This window comes from Numenius arquata, chromosome 2, assembly GCF_964106895.1.
Source record: "Numenius arquata chromosome 2, bNumArq3.hap1.1, whole genome shotgun sequence".
Classification (NCBI taxonomy): Eukaryota; Metazoa; Chordata; class Aves; order Charadriiformes; family Scolopacidae; genus Numenius; species Numenius arquata.
Window position 1 is genome coordinate 131,652,547 of NC_133577.1, and position 22,286 is coordinate 131,674,832.

The following is a 22,286-nucleotide window of genomic DNA, read 5'->3' on the forward strand; positions in this document are numbered from 1 at the left end:
ATTCTCTTCCCAACCTGAATTCATGCCTGAAGGCACATCATACACCCAATGCCATGGCACAACCCAGGAGCAGCAGCTTTCCCTGGAAAAACCCATGGAACCATCACAGCAGAAGCCCCTGCCGTTAATTGTCTACAGATCGCTATTAAGGACTACGCAATTAGAGATTACCTAAAGCACGGCTCCATCACACAACCTGAAATCGCCGAGACCTTCACAAACAGGACCCCGAGTCACACCAGCGTTTCTGCCTCACGCCCGCACCGGCGGCAGGATTTCGGAAAACACCGAAAATTCAGAATTTCTCCTTCTTTTGATCCCATCCCCGCGGGGATGAGAAACTCACGTCCCGCAACCGCACACCGGAGGTTTTTTTTATTTTTCCCTGACTATCGTGGGTACAAAGGTGTCCAGCGTCAATGTTAGATCCAAGTTGTAGATTATTCACAAAATTGAGGGGTTTTTACCCAATATGGGGAATATCGTGATGCCTCGTTTGGCTGGCAGCAGATTTAAAGGCCTTCAGCTCGTGTCTGCAAAACCCCAAATCTCCACCACCGCTCCTCAGTCGAGCTCTTGCCGATCTCCCGAACCATCAGAGTCCCCCAGTTCCGAAAAAAACGTGTATTTTAACCCGCCCTTTGGAGAAGCAGAGCGGAAGGGATTATTATTCTTCACTAATTCGTCAATATTTGATGATTCGGTTAATAATGAGAGGTGCGCTGCAATAAACGTAGGACCTTGGTAAGACCGTTAAGACACAATAATTGAAATAACGACCATAAAGATAATGAGCATTTTAAAACTTAGGCTAATTATTACTCGAAACGCGGGTCGTTCCCTCCCGCGGTGTCCTGAGAAACCACATAAAATGCAAATCAGCCGGGTTAAAATCCTGATTAAGAACATTGCTGGAGGACGTAACCCCAAGCCCTTTGTCGAGGGAGTTTGGTGCCACTTTGAAGCGGCTTTAAACCGTCTATAAAATCCTAAGTCCGCGCTGCAAAAGGAAATTTCTACGGCCCTAAGAAAAAAAAAATAAATAAAAAAAGTCTATTTAAATCAGGTTTTTGTCATCCGGTCCCAACCCCAGCGGCACCCAAGTCGTAAAGGAAAAAAATTACAGAGGGGGATAGATCCGTAGGGAGAGGTTCGTCGCTCGTTTTTAAGCAGAAATCCGTATTTTTTTACAAGTTAGCACCAAAAAAAAGAAGTCCACACTCAGAAGCATAACCGAAGTTGCGTCTGATGCAAAGTTCATCACTGGTGCCCCTTAAATGCAAAACGCAGCTCCTCGCTGCTGATAAGAAAATGATGCAATTTGAGCGAAAGCTGAAAGAATTGCAGTCTGTAAAAAAAAAAAAAAAAAAAAAGAGCGAGAAGCAGAGGGATAAACCGCGATTTCACAAAAATAAAATCCATAAAGCTTAAGAAAGCGATCCCGGGGGGACGGGGAGGGGGCGAGGTTGGGGGGCACATAATGTTGGCTGTTCAAGGGGAATAATGAAGTTTGAAGCAAATCACGAAGCACGGATTTTTATTTGTAGATAGAGACGAAAGCAGCAAAAATGCCTTTACAGGAGTACGAGAAACCCAACTTTTTATTATCCCGACGGAAGTATTTTTAGAAGAACCACCAAGAGGGACAACTTCAAAAATAGCAACGGAAGAGACGAGCAGAAACCTAGGAAAATACAACAAATATCAGTAGGGAAACGTCAGTGCTTGTGAAGCGTCGGGAGCGGGGCTTTGGACCACCAGACGCCGCGTGGCCCCTCGGGGACACGGGAACCTCCCAGCGCCGCCTGCTTTTTTTTTGGAGCCACGTCCTTAGATTTTCCAGCTGCTTTGGGAATTCTTTCCAGCAGAGAAAAGTGCATTTTAATATTTGCCATTCTAACCTCTTTAACCACCAAACCGAAGCCGAGCAGCGCGCGATGCCCTGAAGGGTGTCTGAAGTTTTAGAGGTTTCATTCCAACAACGGCATCTAAACCCGTGATCAAAATTACAAGTTTAGCCCAATTAGCCCAAAAAGACGGGATCCGCTGCCCTCATCCTGATGGAACTCAGAGCCTCCTGGAACAAACTGCGGTTTCTCCTCCCTGCTGGTCCCAAATTGCTATAACAATTAGCTCTTAATATAACACATCTGCAAGACGGGGTGGCCACGGGGGACCATTCCCTCCATCACTTGACCATTTTCAATTAGGCAGAACTATGCTGCACTGGGGGGGGGATGTCGGACAGTCCTCGTTAATATTGGACTTTAACGACCCTCGTTCCTGCTAAACGCCACCGTATCCCGAGGCCGAGCAGCGAGATCGGAAGCTCCCTCCAGAAATTAAGCGGCGATCGGCTGATTAAAATAAGAAGGGAAAGAACTCACCATCCACTCGGGAAGGTGGAAAGCGGGGGCGCTGGCGTTGCTGCCCCAGTTCTCCATGGGTGAGACGCTCCCCGCTCACGTGTTTGGGAGAGGGGATGGAGTGGGATGGAGAGGAATGGAAAAGGATGAAGAGGGACGGAGGGGGATGCAGGGATGGAGAGGGATGGAGGGGGATGCAGAGGATGGAGAGGGATGGAGGGGGATGAAGGGATGGAGAGGGACGGAGGGGGATGCAGAGGATGGAGAGGGACGGAGGGGGATGCAGAGGATGGAGAGGGATGGAGGGGGATGAAGGGATGGAGAGGGACGGAGGGGGATGCAGAGGATGGAGAGGGATGGAGGGGGATGCAGAGGATGGAGAGGGATGGAGGGGGATGCAGAGGATGGAGAGGGATGGAGGGAGATGCAGAGGATGGAGAGGGATGGAGGGGGATGCAGGGATGGAGAGGGATCCAGAGGATGGAGAGGGATGAAGGGAGATGGAGGGGGATGGAGAGGGATCCAGAGGATGGAGAGGAATGAAGGGAGATGGAGAGGGGTGGAGAGAAACAGAGAGAGACACAGGGGGATTGAGAGGGATGAAGGAGGATGGAGAAGGATGGAGAGAGACGGAGGGGGATGAACAGGGATGCAGGGGGATGGAGAGGGATGCAGGGGGATGCAGGGAAAGAGAGGGATGGAGATGGATGGAGAAGGATGGAGAGGGATGGAGAAAAATGGAGAGAGACACAGGGGGATGGAGAGGGATGGAGGAGGATGGAGAGGGATGGCAGGGGGATGGAGAACTATACGGCGGGATGCAGGGAGACGCACCAGCCCAGCAGCCAAACCCCCCACTCTTGAGCTGCTCGCCGGGGGGCTTCAGTGGCCGGATCTTCTCCCGTTATGAACCAGCCTCGATAGCCAAGCGTTCAGATGCGAGATGGGCAGCTCCGAAAGTTCGCTCAGTTCCTCGTTTCTGTTCAAAATCCCCCTGTGAGCCGCGTGAAGCGCTCGGATCCAGCCCATTTTCGCAGCTGTGATTTCACGCCGAGCCCGGCTCCGCTCCAGGGTTGAGCTGAGAGCAGAGGAGAGCGACCTCGCCGTGGCGCGGAGGAGACGTCCACCCATCGCCTGCCTGCACCCCCAGCCCCGCGTCACCGAAACGCCGGCACCCCCGTCGATACAACGGCGAGGTCAAGGAGGCGCACCTGTATTCCGGGCGAGAGGTCTCCTGGGCTATACTTGGCACCATCAAAATTTCATGCAACGTGGAAGAAAAGAGCATACGGCCACCTCTAAAGGCCGAACGGCTTTTGGATTCGGACTCAATATGGTTAGAAACGAACTTCACAACCCCGTGGCCGCGCGCAGAACCCGATAAATACTTTTAAATGACTTGCATGTAGCCCAGTCTGAGGGAGAAGCTGGGATGGAGCGGGCTGGTGGGGCTGCAGCTCCCTCTGCTGAGCACGCTCAGCCCTCGCTCTGCAGAAGGGGAAGAGGAGAGAAATGAAGGTTTTGAAGCCAGAGCGATGGCAAAGGGATCTCCTGCTCCTGCAGAGACACGATTCCACGGCCAGCAGCTCCACAACAGCCTGGGTTACAAACAAAGCTTTCATAGAATCACCAAATGGTTTGGGTTAGAAGGAACCTTAAAGCCCCCCCAGTGCCACCCCCTGCCCCGGGCAGGGACACCTTCCACCAGAGCAGGTTGCTCCAAGCCCCATCCAACCTGGTCTTGAGCATCTCCAGGGATGGGGCAGCCACAGCTTCTCTGGGCAACCTGGGCCAGGCTCTCACCACCCTCACCCCAAAGAACTTCTTCCCCACATCTCAGCTCCATCTCCCCTCTTTCAGTGTCAAACCCTTCCCCCTCCTCCTAGGGCTCCCCTCCCTCATCCAGAGTCCCTCCCCAGCTTTCCTGGAGCCCCCCCCTTTAGGGACTGGAAGGAGCTCCAAGGTCTCCCCGGAGCCTTCTCTTCTCCAGGCTGAACCCCCCCAACTCTCTCAGCCTGTCCTCACAGCAGAGGGGCTCCAGCCCTCCCAGCATCTCCGTGGCCTCCTCTGGCCCCGCTCCAACAGCTCCATGTCCTTCTGATGTTGGTGGCCCCAGAGCTGGACACAGTTCTCCAGGTGGGGTCTCACCTGAGCCGAGCAGAGGGGTAGAATCACCTCCCTCACCCCACTTTGCCACTTTGCAGCGCCGAAGACTTGAGTTGAGGTTCCAACTTAACCGAAACCTCTCTGGTTCACTCAAAATAACGAAGGATTCCACCCTCAGGAATTAACGAGCCACCTGCGACCATCTTCTGAGCCCGCTTTGGTAATTTATCCGCACATATCCACCCGCAAAGCGAGTGGGGCGAAGCGAAGGTGGGGGTCTCAGCATCTCGCTGGAGATGCCCATGGAAATCCCCCTTCTCTGCCAGGAAGGTCTGGCAGCTCATCAGCTCACACAAACATTTCCTCAATTTACTTGTATTTCACTCAAAGAGTTTTATTTGGGGCAATACTTGACACAAACCTCCCCGACTTTCTCCTCCTACTCTGGCAGCTGGGCGAGGAACTTGGGCTTGCGAGCCACCAGCTTGTAAGCCACCAGCTTGTGGCTTCACCACCAGTAGACACGTCCCCGTTGGGCCGCCAGCACACCGAGGTGGACAGAAGAAGTTTCCTCAACAATTTAAACGCCTGATATTTGGGGAGTTTACCCTTTCCGGCTAAGCCAGGGTGGCAGGAGGCTGTGGGTGAAAACAAGCTGGAGAGGTGTTAACTCAAGTCTTCTGGGCAAAGGTTCTTCTTAAGCTTCACCAGGCACAACCCAAGTCGAGCAGATATGGTTTTGTCCATGTCGCTGCTTCATTCGAGGACTAGAAACCAGGAAAAGTTCGTTGTTTTTTTTTTTTCGGGTGATATTTTCACACTGTTGGCAAGCTCGCCCTTCCAGATTGAAAGAAGCTTCTGTTCAGCGCTGCCTTCGAGCCTTCAGGCCATTATATTCCCATCTCCAAGCAACATTAAGCTTAATTTGAGCCAGAAAAAAAAACCACCCTCTTTATCTGGGCACTCCCAATTCAACCAGCTGTGGAGGCTCATAATGTCCCCTCCGGCAGCAGGAGACAGCAGTGCACGGTGGTCCTTCACTGGGCAGACATCTCAGAGGTTCCCACCAGACCTTACGCACCATGGGTCACCAGATGTATGGGTTTTGCCCAGCACGTATATTCCCAAAGTGCCTCCCAGAGGATTCCTGCCCCAGCCCAGAACATCCTCAGAGTGGTGAGAGCCTGGTCCAGGTTGCCCAGAGAAGCTGTGGCTGCCCCATCCCTGGAGGGGTTCAAGACCAGGTTGGATGGAGCTTGGAGCAACCTGCTCTGGTGGGAGGTGTCCCTGCCCAGGGCAGGGGGTGGCACTGGGGGGGCTTTAAGGTCCCCTCCAGCCCGAACCATTCCATGAGCCTATAATAAATGAGGGCTCACACTGCTGTAGGCCCAAGGGACAAATAGTTTGGCCTGTTTTGAGTCATGTTTTTCCAAATTCAAGCAAGAACCGATCAGGATCTGCAGTTTCAGGGTTCCCAGGTGAAAGACACAGCAGAAGCTCAGTCTCATTGACTACCCACACCTTCGGTGTAAGCCCTGACATCTACTGACACCACAAAACCCCTGTAATGTTCCTGGTTACTGATCAAATACATCTTCCAGCCTTCAAAATACTTAAGGAACACCAAGAATTAACCCTCCCTTTCAACAAATTAGCAACAGCACTGTGAAGTTTAGAAGTTGCTACATACACTGGGAAGTCTTGCATGGACATTGGGCAAGTGGACAGTGAGTGGGCTGAAAACTGGCTGAACTGGTCCAGAAGGTCGTGTGACTGGTGGCACCAAGTCTGGCTGGAGGCCAGCGGCCACCAGCGTGCCCCGGGGTCCATACTGGGGCAAGGACTGTGGCACATCTTCATTGCTGGGCTGGGTGATGAAGCAGAGGACACCCTCACTCAGTCAGCAGGTGACAAGTGGGAGGAGAGGCTGATCCACCTGGATAGCCTGGAGAAATGTGCAGAGAGAACCTCATGGAGTTCAACCAAGGGAAACGTCAACTCCTGCTCTTGGGGAGGGACAATACCATACATCCTGGGGGCCAACCAGGCTGGAAAAGGAGATCTGCAGAAGGCCCTGGGAATCCTGTGGACACCACAATGACCATGAGTGGCAATGTGCCCTCAAGGCAAAGGTAGCCACCAGGGCTGTGTTGGGCAGAGTGCGGGAGAGAACGAGGTGGTCCTGCTCCTTTGCCCATCACTGGTGTGCTGGTCCAGAGATGGGCTTCCCAGGACAAGAGAGATGGGAACACACTCGAGTGAGCTCAGGGCAGGACCACAGTGATGGTCAAGGGAGTGAAGCATCAGTCACACCAGGAGAGGCCAAGAGCTGGGACTGCTCAGTCTGGAGAAGAGTTGGCTCATGGGGGACCTGACAAGTGTGTACAAACACCCAAAGGGAGCCAGAATCTTCTCGGTGGTGACCACTGAACAGACAAGAGGCATCAGGCACAAACTGAAACACAACAAAGTCTTTTTAACCACAAAAAAGCCTTCTTCACTGGGAGGGAGGTCATGCTCGCAGCGCCCAAAGAGGTTGTGGAGGGTCCATCCTTAGAGATACTCAACACCTGACTGGACACAGTCCTAGCCAGCCTGCTGTAAGTGGCCCTGATTGAGTATGGTCGGCTGGACTTGATGATCCCCTGAGATCCCTTCCAACCTCAACCATTCCGCGAAGTTTGATCCAACTCTTGCTACTAACAAGAGGTTCAGACACATTCAACACCCAATTGTTGAATTTTTCATTGAAAACATGCGCAACACAAAGCTTTAAAGTTTTGGACAGTATCTTGGATGAGGAATTTCAACACACGTTTGTCCGCAAAGAAGAAGCGTTGTGTGCCCATCGCTTCTCATGCTGGGCCCTACAACCTTATTTTAGCCAAAGAAACCTAGAAAAAGTGGGTAATGTTTTCTCGCTGCTACTATTTAAATTCTTTTTGAGGTGAAATGAAGCTTTAGGCCAGAAAGAGTAAGCAAAGATCTGTTTTCCTCTTCTCTAAGATGATCCCTTCACTTGAGAGGTGAAGACACGGTGAAAACACGACAACACAAGTCCCGTCTTATGCTCCCCAACCTTCACCTGCCCTGAGGATGGCCGTTTCCAACATCTGCGACTCAAATCAAGGTTTATTCTGAAAAGAAAAAGATACCAGCACCGAACTGCACTGCGCTAAGGACCCAGCTCCAGGAAGAGCGCTAACGATTAAAAAAAGCTTTTAAAAACCTGCTTAAGAAGAGAGATGAAGGGGTCACCAGGCCAAAGGAACCGAGGACACTCTTTTGCTTAGTGCTATTTTTCATAGTAGAGAAAAGAACCAGTTGTAACCTCAGTGAATATACCGAAAGTGAAAGCCAAACGGGACTAAAGGCCTGAGCAGAGAACAAAAATCGGCAATTATTGCTCGAATATGCAGAAACGCGTGGCTTGCCGTTTCGGCTGAAAAGGTGGGTGCGATTTAATGACTTCTTTAAGAATTCTCGCATGTCGGCCCTCAAAAGCGTGCTGGGCTGTTGGAAGGATACGGTAATGAGAAATTAATGCGAGATGAGAGGCTGCAAACGCCCCGCGCGGACACGAGGGGGAGCGAGAGCCTGTGGAAAAAAATCCCGAAGTTCAAGCCTTAATCTATGAAGAGAAACGCTAGAAAACGGAGTGGTTTTGAGGACCACCCAGCTTTATCTTCAGGTGTTTGTAGAAACTTCTTCCAACCCGCAGGCGTGACCAGCCGCTCAGGAAATTAATGCTGATCGGCAAGAAGTTAATAGGTTTTGCCTATGTAAAAGGTGAGGTAAGAAGGAATCATAGAATCATGGAATGGTTTGGGTTGGAAGGGACCTTAAAGATCATCCAGTTCCAACCCCCCTGCCATGGGGAGGGACACCTCCACTAGAGCAGGTTGCTCCAAGCCCCCTCCAACCTGGCCTTGAACCCCTCCAGGGATGGGGCAGCCACAGCTTCTCTGGGCAACCTGGGCCAGGGTCTCACCACCCTCACAGCAAAGAAGTTCTTCCCCACATCTCAGCTCCATCTCCCCTCTTTCAGTGTCAAACCCTTCCCCCTCCTCCTATGGATGAGGCTTTTCTCTTTGGAGCTCCTCGTTAATCTTCTTTCTGCTCCTCTTTGACCTTTTGTCATCCACACACTGGGATGAAACTTGCTGTCCAAGCCCCCACTGATACAAGCGTCCTGTCCGCAACCCCCCGAACGATAAATTTCTGTTAAAATTAATTTTGGAGAATAAGCAAGAAGAGAAGTGGGACGGGAGAGCACGAAAGGCAGCAGCGCTGCGAGTCAGCACCTGCTTTAATTGACCGAGAACTCCTCTGAGACGAGATCCACCCCACGTCCCGCATGAAACCACCCTACTGAAAACTGGGGCGGTCAGAGGGAAAATGCTATTGGGGGCGGGGGAAGGAAGAAAGAAAAAAAGGTAAAACAAACAAACAAAAAAAGACAAAAAAAAAGGGCTAAAAGGAAAAAAAAAAAAAGGGAAAAAAGCAGAAAAAATGGGAAGGGAAAAATGGCCAAAAATGCAAAAAAGGGGCAAAATAAGAAAAAAGGGGGCAAAATAAAAGGGGCTAAAAAAGAGGGCCAAAATGGGCAAAAAAATAGGCATTAAAAAGGGGGCAAACTAAAAGGGGCTAAAAAAGGGGGCAAAATTAGGCAAAATAAAAGCAGCAAAAAAAAGGCCAAAAGGGGCAAAAATAAAATGGGCAAAAAAGGGGCCAAAACAGGGGAAAAAGGGGGCAAAGTAAAAGGGGCTAAAAAAGGGAAAACAAAGGCAAAAAAAAAAAGTTTTTTTAAAAAAATGCCCAAATCCCTATTATATCTATTCCCTTTCAAGTCTAAACGGGTATTTTCTCTACCCCACCCCAGACAGACTGACCAGTTCCGTGAAAATCCGCCCAATAATCCCTGTTCTCTGGACGTTTCACCCAGAAGGATGGAGCAGCCATTATATTATATATCTCTCTCTCCATTATATATAATATAAATATATAATAGAAATAGCAGCAGCCATTGTATACAGTGCGTGTGTGTATATATATATATTAAAAAAATAACCATTTAATACCAGTAATCTCTCATGCTCCTACTTGCTTCTGAGAGCAATTTTAGGTAAATTAAAAAGAATGCCTTTTTTTTTTTTTTTTTTTGGCTTTTTAAAGCACGGTGCCTCATGAGTCTATAATTGAAGTCAGGCTCTTCGGTAACGAGACATACGTCTAATTACTCTGACAGCCTCTCGTCTGTCGGAGCTCGACGGCCCTCGGAGATGAACCTGCAGTTTTCATGGGTGCAGACACGGGGCCGACTGCCAACCTGTCACAGCACGGACCCTTTTAAGAGCCGAAGAACGGCTCGGTGGAGCCACCCGTGCGACCAACTTGACCATTTTTGGTGGTTTTTTTTTTTACTGTCATCTCTTACGCACTCAACGGCACGATGCTAATGGATATTTCATCAATACGTCTGCAGGGGACATACCTGGGGTTTTTTAAGTTAAAAGGGACGCAGACCACAGAATCACAGAATGATACGGGGTTGGAAGGGACCTCTGGAGATCATCTCTTCCAACCCCCTGCCAGAGCAGGTCCACCCAGAGCAGGTCCCACAGGAACGTGTCCAGGGGGGTTTGAATGTCTCCAGAGAAGGAGACTCCACCACCTCTCTGGGCAGCCTCTTCCAGGGCTCTGACACCCTCAAAGTGAAGAAGTTCCTCCTCATGTTTAGATGGAACTTCCCATGTTCCAGTTTGTGCCTGTTCCCTCTTGTCCTGTCCCTGGGCACCACTGGAAAAAGACTGGCCCCATCCTCCTGACACCCACCCTTGAAGTATTTAGAGGCGTTGATCAGATCCCCCCTCACTCTGCTCTTCTCCAGACTAAACAGACCCAAGTCCCTCAGCCTTTCCTCAGCAGAGGGATGTTCTAGTCCCATCAGCATCTTGGTAGCCCTTTGCTGGACCCTCTCCAGCAGTTCCCTGTCCTTCTGGAACTGGGGAGCCCAGAACTGGTCCCAGTGCTCCAGCTGGGGCCTCCCCAGGGCAGGGCAGAGGGGGAGGGTGACCTCCCTCCAGCCACCTGCTGGTCACACTCTTCCTGATGCCCCCCAGGATGCCATTGGCCTTCTTGGCCCCAAGGGCACATTGCTGGCTCATGGTCATTCCTGTTGTCCACCAGGACTCCCAGGTCTTTTTCCTCAGAGCTGCTCTCCAGCAGGTGAGACCTCTCCCCAACCTGTGCTGGTGCAGGGGGTTATTCCTCCCCAGGGGCAACACCCTGCACTTGCCCTGGTTGAATTCCGTCAGGCCACTTCCAGTTCTGCCCTTCGTGAAACCACGCCATTAAATTTGGTATTTCGCCACAGGCAGAAACGAAAATCAGTTTGAGAGCTTCAGTCTCCGCTTGCTTTCTGTGCTTAAAACCCAACCGTAAGACAGTTTCCACTTGGAAAACCAATCTGCTCGGGATGGTGAAGCCAAAATGACCGTGATGCTGTTGGTGAGAGCGGTAAATAACAGAAAACCAAGAAGTCACAGGATTTTGGGGACACGGTAACAGCCAGACACAAGCTCAGTAGCACCCCCCCACCCCGGGAGGGACCACACAGGCGTAAGGACAACGTACAGCATCGTTCCCGCTGCATTAAAATATCTTCTGGGATCGGAGATGGAAACGTGGGGAGAGGGCTGGAAATTTTCTTGGGCTTTTTCATGTGCAGCGGGGAAAGGAAGGTTAAGAAATACAAAATTAAATTCAATTAAAAATCAAAACTCCTCCGGCTCAACATAAAATGAAGCCTATCTTGATAAGTAAATCATCAACAGAGACAGAAATGTCACCCAGCGGAACCCGTCCCCAGCAGCAGCGAGACCACAGCCTGACCACAGGCTCACCCCGCCTTTCAGCATCTCCCCACCCATCCCGCATCCCGCACGTGGTACCCACCATCCCACACGTGGTACCCACCATCCTCCATCCTGCATGTGGTACCCTCCATCCTCCATCCCCGCACGTGGTACCCTCCATCCTGCACATGGTACCCACCATCCCGCACGTGGTACCCACCATCCTCCATCCTGCACGTGGTACCCTCCATCCTCCATCCCCGCACGTGGTACCCTCCATCCTGCATGTGGTACCCACCATCCCGCACGTGGTACCCACCATCCTCCATCCCGCACGTGGTACCCACCATCCCACACGCGGTACCCTCCATCCTCCATCCTGCACGTGGTACCCTCCATCCTGCACGTGGTACCCACCATCCCACACGTGGTACCCTCCATCCTCCATCCTGCACATGGTACCCACCATCCTCCATCCCCGCACGTGGTACCCACCATCCCGCACGTGGTACCCACCATCCTCCATCCTGCACGTGGTACCCTCCATCCTCCATCCCACACGTGGCACCCTCCATCCCACACGTGGTACCCACCGTCCCGCATCCCACACGTGGGACCCACGGTAGCAGAACTTCTGAGGGAACTGCCAACGTGCCAAACCAGGGCTGGAAAAGCCGCTCAGCTGTCAGGCAGCGAGGGAAAATGAAGTTAATGAGCAAAGCTTTAATCAGTGGACCTTGGTGTAATGGGAAACGGAGCCCCCTGAATACGTAATGACAGGCCGCCTCTCCCCGATTTTCCATTTTCCCATGGGAAGAAAGGAAAAAAGCCTTCAAATCGGAGATTAAAGATTTGCGTTCCAGAAATGCGGCTTTTCTCTAAGCGCCGGTTCGTCCCCCATGTCCTCCCCAGGGCAGGAGGCAACTGGATCGCAGGAGATCCAAGAGCAGAAACGGCCGGAGTAAGGAGAAGAAACCCGTTTGCTCATCTAATATTGCTGTTTTGCTAATGAATTTATCCAGAGACGCGCCTCATTAACTGAGGGACAGTTTCATCCAAGTTTGTGGCAAAGAAAAACAAAGGCTTCTCTGAAACCTACCCGAAATGACGAGGGTTCCTCCCCGTGTCCTCCCTCAACCACAGAGTGTTGCTCCCCTGAATGCCTGGACCCCACCCCAGGTTAAGAGTCTTTATTAAGCCTCATTAACGGGCCGCTAACGATCTCTCCTCACATGAAGACTACAGCGGTCAGCCAAGAGGGCAATCCCCAGCTCTTGGCGTTCCCATGGCCAGAGCCCCAGGGACCCGACTTGGACAATCTCCACCCGTTTAGATACCACGAGTCCACCCTCCACCGCCCTTTGACGTATTTAAGGAGTTTTAAAACCAACGGACGCCGAGCCCGACCCCCCCTCGCCCCCCCCCCGCCCCCGTTTATCACACCTAAGCCCAGTCTATAAACCTGCACGTCTTCCTCGGGCAACTCCCTTCACTGCTTACTCCTATTTCAAATAAACCTATATATTTCAAATAAACCTATATATTTCAAATAAACCTATATATTTCAAATAAGCCTACATATTTCAAATAAACCTATTTAAAATTTTGCCTCATAAGGCAAAGCCATTAGATTTTTTTGGCTTTTGTTTGGGCTGAACGGTCTCCCTCTGAGCGTCGTCGAGTTGTCAAGACCATAACCAAAGAGAATCCAAAGAGAATCCGTTCTCCGTTCACCCCCAGTTTGTGTTTTGACGATGCTTTAATTGTGCTTTTCATTATGCTTTGGTTCAAGCTTCCTCTCACCGCATCCATTCACGGGTCTTACCCCTTTTCTCGCCCTTTTCAGTGACCCCCATTAACGAAACACCACTTTTGGCCACCCACAGGTGTGGGCTGCACCCTGCAGAAAAACTTGGAAAAAAAGCTGGTTTTGCACAAAATTCTAGGGGTGAGGAACGAAAACGAAATAATGACAGGACCACCCTGACACGTATCCACCGTTTTTAAGCCACGTTATGTCTATTTTAGTATTTTAAACGATTTTCATAGAATCATAGAATCATCTAGGTTGGAAGGGACCTTCAAGATCATCGAGTCCAACCATCAACCTAACTCTGACAAAAAAACCCCCATCACTAACCCATGTCCCCCAGCACCATGTCAACCCGTCTTTTGAACACCTCCAGGGATGGTGCCTCCACCACTTCCCTGGGCAGCCCGTTCCAAGGCTTGATAACCCTTTCAGTGTAAAAATTCTTCCCAATATCCAACCTGAACCTCGATTTTATTTCAGGTTTGGACTCGTTTTCACAGAATCGCAGAATCTTCACGGTTGGAAGGAACCTTTGAGATCATCGAGTCCAACCGTACACACACACACAAAAAAAACCCACCCCAACCATCTCGGGCACTAGAACATGCCCTGAAGTGCCACGTCTACACGTTCCTTAAACACCTCCAGGGATGGTGACTCCACCACCTCCCTGGGCAGGCTGTGCCAGCGCCTGACCACCCTCTCATTAAGTAATTCTCCAAAATATTCTCCAGAATGCAGTTTCGTCGACTGTATCAAAAATACGACATCGTTATTTATTTTATTACAATTTACGGCTATTTATTATTTATTATTATTATTATTATTATTTATTCTGTTTAGTTTATTATTTTAATAACCAGATTTACACTCGGCTTTTTTAAAATAACCGCTTTGCTCTGGGTAACAGAAACAGCAGCACGATTCTATCCACTTTATAGTGATTTTCTCTCCCATTTTGAGTTTACAGGGATTTTTCTCTCCTGTTTCGAGTTCATAGTGAATTTTCTCACCCGTGTCAAGTTTATACTGATTTTTCTCTCCCGTTTCGAGTTTATAGTGAATTTTCTCACCCCTTTTGAGTTTATAGCGAATTTTCTCAGCTGTTTTGAATTTATAGTGATTTTTCTCTTCTGTTTCAAGTTTATAGTTATTTTTTCTCCCATTTAGAGTTTACAGTGATTTTTCTCTCCCGTTTCGAGTTTATAGTGATTTTTCTCTCCCGTTTAGAGTTCATAGTGAATTTTCTCACCCGTTTTGATTTTATAATGATTTTTCTCACCTGTTTCAAGTTCATAGTGAATTTTCTCACCCATTTCGAGTTTATACTGATTTTTCTCTCCCGTTTTGAGTTTATACTGATTTTTCTCTCCCGTTTCAAGTTTAGAGTGATTTTTTCTCCCATTTCGAGTTTATAGTGAATTTTCCCAGCCGTTTTGAATTTATAGTGATTTTTCTCTCCCGTCTCAAGTTTATAATGATTTTTTCTCCCATTGAGTTTATAATGATTTTTCTCTCCTGTTTCGAGTTTATAATGAATTTTCTCTTCCATTTTGAGTTCATAGGGAATTTTCTCTCCCATTTCAAGGCTATACCGATTTTTCTCACCTGTTTCGAGTTTACAGTGAATTTTCTCACCCCTTTTGAGTTTATAGTGAATTTTCTCAGCTGTTTTGAATTTATAGTGATTTTTCTCTTCTGTTTCAAGTTTATAGTTATTTTTTCTCCCATTTAGAGTTTACAGTGATTTTTCTCTCCTGTTTCGAGTTTATAGTGAATTTGCTCTCCTGTTTAGAGTTCATAGTGAATTTTCTCTTCCATTTTGAGTTTATACTGATTTTTCTCTCCCATTTCAAGTTCATAGTAATTTTTTTCTCCCGTTTCAAGTTTATAGTGATTTTTGTCTCCCATTTCAAGTTTATAGTGATTTTTTCTCCCTTTTCAAGTTTACAGTGATTTTTCTCTCCCATTTTGAGTTTATAGTGTATTTTCTCTTCCGTTTTGAGTTCATAGTGAATTTTCTCTCCCATTTTGAGCTTAGAGTGATTTTTCTCTCCTGTTTCGAGTTCATAGTGATTTTTCTCTCCCATTTCGAGTTTATAGTGATTTTTTTCTCCCATCCCAAACCTCCCGCATCTCACGGTCTGGGATGCAAACGCAGCAGAGATTTCACCTCCGCTGCAACCTCCCGTCCCAGTAAAACCCAGAGCAACCCACGCCGAGGGAGTCGTTTTAACACAATCCAACCGGAGCCAAACCGGCTACGAAGGCGTTCTTTGTGTTTTGAATTATTAAGGAGCCATTATCAAGAACTGCGTAGTCAAGAGCCCCCCTCGGCGTTCCCGGGGAAGCGGGAGCACATGGAGCTCTGACTCACCCCAGGGCAGGGAGATGAATAAATCCAGCATTACCAGCTCAATAGAAATCAGAAGCGCAGGTAAATCAATTAGGCATTCTTCATGTGTATTAAAAAGATCCAGAAGAACATTTAAATACATGTGAGATACTTAAAATTAGATTAATGAGGGATTACTAACAAGTTCTCTCCCTCTCTCTCTCCCTCCAACCAGAAGGCTCTGACAGTTTAAAAGGCAAAATGCTTTATTATTTCGTGCGTGGGCTTCGCGTTCCCTCCCACGCTGGGGAATGGGATGCGTGGAGGTGACAGGCGTTTGAAACACGTGAAATTCGCTGCGGACGGATGGAGAGGGCTGAAGGAAGCATCAAAATCCGATGAAGAAACCTTCCTTCATCGATATTTGAAAACAAAAAAAAAAGGGTAAATTGATTGAGATACAGGTATCTATATTGCATTGATATTTTTACCCTTCCATAGAAAAAAAAAAAAACCAACCCAAAAAGGTTTTGCCATTTTGACATTAAAGCCAATGTGCTTTTTTATGTCTTAGATTTAATGAGAAATCGTAGATTTATCTTTGCAGCCCCCCCCCCTTTGCCTCTTCCCTGCTGCCCTCTCCCCACACACACCCCTCTAATTGCCGTAATTACGGCCCGGCTCTAATTTGCATCTCGCAGGAGGACCAGCCAGCAAATTAAATCACTGCACGCTCTCCCCAGAGGCGCTTTGGGTTCCTGGGGCTGGAACCCAAACCAATCCTGGTTCCCGGGTTTGCAGGAGAGGAGGTACAAAGCGCTGCCTGTCCTCACCCGCAGCCTTTCTCCCAGGAAACCAACCCCTTCCATTTCAGCAAAAGGAGAACCATCGCTTCTGCGGCAGAAACAAGTCGCCTCCCGAAGCTCCAGGTGACAAACCGGTTTAAAGCTCAGATGTCATTCAGAGTGGAAAAGGGTTGTTTTGGGTCTGTTTTTTTTTTTTAAAAATAAGCCATGCTGTCAAAGCTAATCACCTCCCCCCCCAGTTTTTTTTTTTTAAAAATAAACATAAGGTCCCAAAGGTATTTCACGAAGGGTTTAGGAAACCCCCGCTGCGACAACAGGCACCAAGAACACACAAGGGTTTGGTCCTATTTAACCTCAGGGATTAAAAAAATAGTAAATTCAAAGTACATCAAGGAGAGCAGCGTGGGTTTACCCCAAACTCCCGCTGAAGCAGCAGCAAGACGACTCTTGCCTCTCCCGGCCGCCGCGATGCAAAACTCAATCACGGTTTGTGAAAAAACTGGGTTTTTTTACCCAAAGAACGACACATGTGGTTTCTGGCTGTGCGAGAGCCAGCGGCACGATGCCCGCGGATGGTCTGTAGCTGCTGACTTTTTAAGCGAGGGCTTGTTTCCAGAGTGACAAGAAGATGTGATCTCAGAGCATCTTGAAAAATAAATGCAAACAGCAAATATTATAGAGGGTGCAAGGGGAGGATCCTGCAGCAGAGGAGCTGTGGGAGCGGGGCCAGAGGAGGCCACGGAGATGCTGGGAGGGCTGGAGCCCCTCTGCTGTGAGGACAGGCTGAGAGAGTTGGGGGGGTTCAGCCTGGAGAAGAGAAGGCTCCGGGGAGACCTTGGAGCCCCTTCCAGTCCCTAAAGGGGCTCCAGGAAAGCTGGGGAGGGACTCTGGATGAGGGAGGGGAGCCCTAGGAGGAGGGGGAAGGGTTTTAAGCTGAAAAAGGGGAGATTGAGCTGAGATGTGGGGAAGAACTTCTTTGCTGTGAGGGTGGTGAGAGCCTGGCCCAGGTTGCCCAGAGAAGCTGTGGCTGCCCCATCCCTGGAGGGGTTCAAGGCCAGGTTGGAGGGGGCTTGGAGCAACCTGCTCTGGTGGGAGGTGTCCCTGCCCAGGGCAGGGGGGTTGGAACTGATTGATCTTTAAGGTCCCTTCCAACCCAAACCATTCTATGGTTCTCTGCCAGGACTATTAATCTTGATGGACCCAACAGGACGCTCCGTGTTCAGGCACCACAGACCCCGTCCTGCTTTTATCAAACGCTGCCACCACCCCCCAGAGTAACGCAGAAGCAGTAATTGCCTTCAGGCAGCTCTAGTGACATTTTAAAGCCATTTAGCCTTTACTCTCTTATTTTAACACGGCAATCATCCCTCCGGGTGAGCACCACACGCCAGCATTGGCTACTGCAGGCCACCCCGTCCCTCCTGCTCAGCTCTGGCAGGGAAAGCCGTCATCGATGTCACCGGGTTTTGTCATAGAACACAGAGATATTTTAACACGCAATAAAAGCTGGCATCAAACCAAGCCGAGAGCACGCATTTGTGTGCGGGCAGCCATGACGGATACCTAATGTTATAATTATAGCTATCTATAATGAGATCGATTGGATATTTGGAAAAACGTCTTCCCCAAAAGGGTTGTGAAGCCTTGGCAGAAGCTGCTCAGGGCAGTGGTGGAGTCACCATCCCTGGAGGGATTTCAAAGCCGGGCAGACGTGGTGCTGAGGGACATGGGTCAGTGGTGGGTTTTGTCAGTGTTGGGTCCATGGTTGGACTCGAGGATCTCAAAGGTCCCTTCCAAGTCCACTCATGGAGAATTGAATTGGGAACCCAACCCTGCCTCTTGCCTCTCCCAGCCAGGCGAGCCCGCCCGCCTCCAGAAACGGGACAAAGAAATCTCAGTACGGACCCCGTGGCTTTAAAAGTTTGTCACAAATCATTTTTACAAGTGTTTTCCCACTTTGTCTACTTCTGGGGTATCTCTTTATTAAAAGGAGCAATTAAAACACATCCTGGGAAAGGATGAAGGGGACAGAGAGTCTCTCAAGTCTCCTCACCCTGACTTACAGACACTCGAAACTTTCTCACCAACGCAAGAAGAAAGCCTTAAACTCTTGAAATTTGCCTTAAAATTCTCCTGTTGTTTTAACAATATGGAAAGAAGGATGTTTCTTCGTCGTCACGGTGTTTGCTTTAAGAAATTAAACTGGATATAAGGGGGGGGGGAGGAGAAGGCTGGCAGGTGTGGGTGCCCCAAAACTTAAAACTGCTTAATTAAAGGCAAACGAGTAGTAAGGACTCGCCGTTAATAAGCTGGCCCACGGATGAATTCACACATGAGTTTAGATGAAAAAAACCCCCATAACCAACCCAAACCCAAAGTAATTTGTCCATTTGCTTCACATTCTGCGGGGAGGAGGGGTGGGGGAACAAAATCTTACCTAAAAATGGAAACAACTTCACTTGCCAAGCACAAAGCCTGCCTTGTACCTTCTTCCCCACAAAAATCAAACTAAAAATCAAACTAAAATGGAAGTTTACAATTGTAAGACTGGGACAGAAGAATTTTCCAGCGGGAATTATCGGCTATAATGTTGAAATGGCCCATGGCCCATGAGATAATATTCCTCATCAGAAAGCTCGGAGGAGACGTTGCGCTGCTCCAGACGAGGGATAGAGCCTATTTCAGTTCGGATTGGAAGAAAGTGGGTTTTTTTATTATTTAAATCAACTCCAGAGATTACATCACTGGAGAACATGATTCAGCAGGATGAGAAGTAGGAAAAAAAAAATCAAAAGAAAACCAAATCCTGAAGCAAGCCCACTCCTGCCCTCGGCCTGGCTTCCCCCCGTCCTGCAGTTCTCCACGTTCTCCCCAAGCACAAGGGCTCCGCGCGGAGACCACGGCCACCACCGAGACCCTCTGGTAGGGCAAGGAAAACTCATTAAAAACCAAAAAAAGCTGGAGAGGGACTTTTTAGAAGGGCATGGAGCGCTAGGATGAGAGGGAACGGTTTTAAACTCAAAGAGGGGAGATGGAGCTGAGATGTGGGGAAGAACTTCTTTGCTGTGAGGGTGGTGAGAGCCTGGCCCAGGTTGCCCAGAGAAGCTGTGGCTGCCCCATCCCTGGAGGGGTTCAAGGCCAGGTTGGAGGGGGCTTGGAGCAACCTGCTCTGGTGGGAGGTGTCCCTGCCCAGGGCAGGGGGTTGGAACTGGATGGTCTTTAAGATCCCTTCCAACCCAAACCCTTCCCTGATTCAAGTTAAAACCACAGGAGCACATCTCAGGCTGGCAGAGGGCTACACATATCGACACTGAACTGCTTTACGGTGGATTTTGTTACGGGGTGACACTGCTTTGAGGTCTCTACCGTTGCTTCTGGAAAATAGCAGGTGCTAAGCATTGGTTTTTAATGAAGCGATGATTTAAAAAAGGTTTTCCTGAATACGCGAGTTGAGCGGCTTAATCATCAGAAAAAGACAACCCTTTACTGCATCAGTGTTCCTCAATCCTTCAGCATCAATGAACCACCAACATTCCTGGTTTTTTGGCCAGGACACGCAGCTCAGCCTCTCGCTGACACCAGCAGCAGCAGCAGCTCTCTTCCTTCCATGGGTCACTCATCGCAACATCACAACCACCAGCACAACATCTTTGGCAGCCACCTTCCACTTTAAAGTGGTTTTCATGCTTTTTCTCCATTGGCCTAGTCCCCAACCTTATTGCAAGGCAGAATCACAGAATCACATGGGGTTGGAAGGGACCTCTGGAGATCATCTCCTCCAACCCCACTGCCAAAGCAGGTCCACCCAGAGAAGGTGCCACAGGAACGTGTCCAGGAGGGTTTGAACGTCTCCAGAGAAGGAGACTCCACCACCTCTCTGGGCAGCCTCTGCCAGGGCTCTGACACCCTCAAAGGAAAGAAGTTCCTCCTCACGTTTAGATGGAACTTCTTATGTTCAAGTTTGTGCCCGTTCCCTCTTGTCCTGTCCCTGGGCACCACTGGAAAAAGACTGGCCCCATCCTCCTGACACCCACCCTTGAAGTGGGTCTCCCTAAGGTCTCCCCTAGGTCTCCCCAAAAGTCTCCCTAAGGTCTCCCCAAAAATCAGTAGATTCCTTCTAGCTCTTGCAGATGATTCCCCTGAAGCTCCACGCAGCAAAGCACGGCACAGTGGGCTGCAGGGACAAGGGAGCGGAGCTGGAAGGGGACACTCGATGGGACAAACCAAGGGTCTGTGCTGTCCCCACACCTGCAACAGGGCGACGGGCAAAGCTGAAAAAAAAAGGCCACGTCGAGACCCAGAGCATTTTCAACACGTCAGTATTTAAATGGGAAGCTATTTTCAGCTTTCATGCCTGCTTAAAACTAAAAGCATGAAATAATTTAAGGGGTAAAAAATAAGCAAAGCTGCACAGATTCTTCCCACGGTGGTTTCCAGCAAAGGTACTTTGTGTCCTTTCCTTGAGACCTTGGAGCCCCTTCCAGTCCCTAAAGGGGGGGGCTCCAGGAAAGCTGGGGAGGGACTCTGGATGAGGGAGGGGAGCCCTAGGAGGAGGGGGAAGGGTTTGACACTGACAGAGGGGAGATGGAGCTGAGATGTGGGGAAGAACTTCTTTGGGGTGAGGGTGGTGAGAGCCTGGCCCAGGTTGCCCAGAGAAGCTGTGGCTGCCCCATCCCTGGAGGGGTTCAAGGCCGGGTTGGAGGGGGCTTGGAGCAACCTGGTCTGGTGGGAGGTGTCCCTGCCCAGGGCAGGGGGTTGGAACTGAATGATCTTTAAGGTCCCTTCCAACCCAAACCATTCCATGATTCTATGATTCTATGACTCTGCCCAAGTCACTTGGTTCTCCACGTTTCAGCTTCCCCACCAGTTCAGTGGCAATAACGTACTAATTCCCAAGAAAGTTCAAAGCTGAAGTCTTTGGGAGTCTCGCCAGAGAACGGGACACAACTCATCTCACAGAGGCTGAACTTCGGCTCCGTCTCCGTGTTCATCAGCATTCGTCAGAGCTGGCTTGGAAATGGGATTTAACGAGTACGGCAGAAGCAAAATTGAAAGGAGCAATTTAAAAGTCAAAAATTTCTAAAGTAGCGCCGGTTCTAACAAAGAATGTCCACGCATTTAAATGTAACCTACTGGGATAATGGAAGAAAAAGCCTGAAGAATCAAACGTGGGTGAGCTTAAAAAAAAAAAAAAGAAAAAGAAAAAAACAAAAAGAAGGAAAGCCTCGTGAAAAGTCCAAGCTAATGGAGAACGTGGGAAGAACGGCAATCAAGCTGCCTCTGCACAAGAAGGTTAAGAGCGGAACCCTTTGGAATCTCAGCAAGTTTCTCTCTATAATTTTCACCGCAGAAGAGAATGCATCTGACATTTATTAGCTCGGCCGACGCTCACACTTGAGATAAAGAGACTTGCGGGCTGATTCCAGGTCTTCAAGTTCACAAAAAAGGCCGCTGAACTATTTGTAAATACGCAAGGAGGCAACGGTATTACACAAATAACGTCGCTACACAACGGTCTTGGACGAAACCTGAGTTCGACGTAGCTCATGGGCCTCTAAAAGCTCTTCGATCTCTAGAAGGGGAGAGCAGAACCGACCCGGCGCGCCCGGATCCATCAATCCAGCGGAGAAAATTGCTCTCGGGAACGCCCCGCTGCGACTCGCATCAAAATCCGGAACATTCATGCCAAGAACGGCGTAAGGAGATACTTTAGCTCAGTGGGGATGGCATCAGAGATCTCGGATGACGGACCCGAGGCACTGGGAGAGGAGGATGTGCCCCCATCGGTTCAAACAGCCCTACCCAAAAGCGGTTTATGCAATATTAAAAGCTAAATTTAAACGCGGTGAATAGTGAATAAAGTCATCACCAGAGACACAGATCCCCCTCCGGTTAACCACAGAAAGACACGTCGTAAATAGGAACGTAGAGGTAATTCCCTGCAGGTCCCCGGGGACGGTGCCTCAAAAGCCAGAGGTTTTAATTAAGTCAGGTCTCGGCGGG

At 49.3% G+C, this 22,286-nt stretch overlaps 1 protein-coding gene across 1 annotated transcript in view; it reads right to left on the reverse strand.

Annotated features, from left to right (window-relative positions):
• Positions 1-22,286, reverse strand: part of AHCYL2 (adenosylhomocysteinase like 2) — a 114,581-nt gene that overhangs the window by 46,500 nt on the left and 45,795 nt on the right. The gene's annotated exons all lie outside the window — the stretch shown is intronic.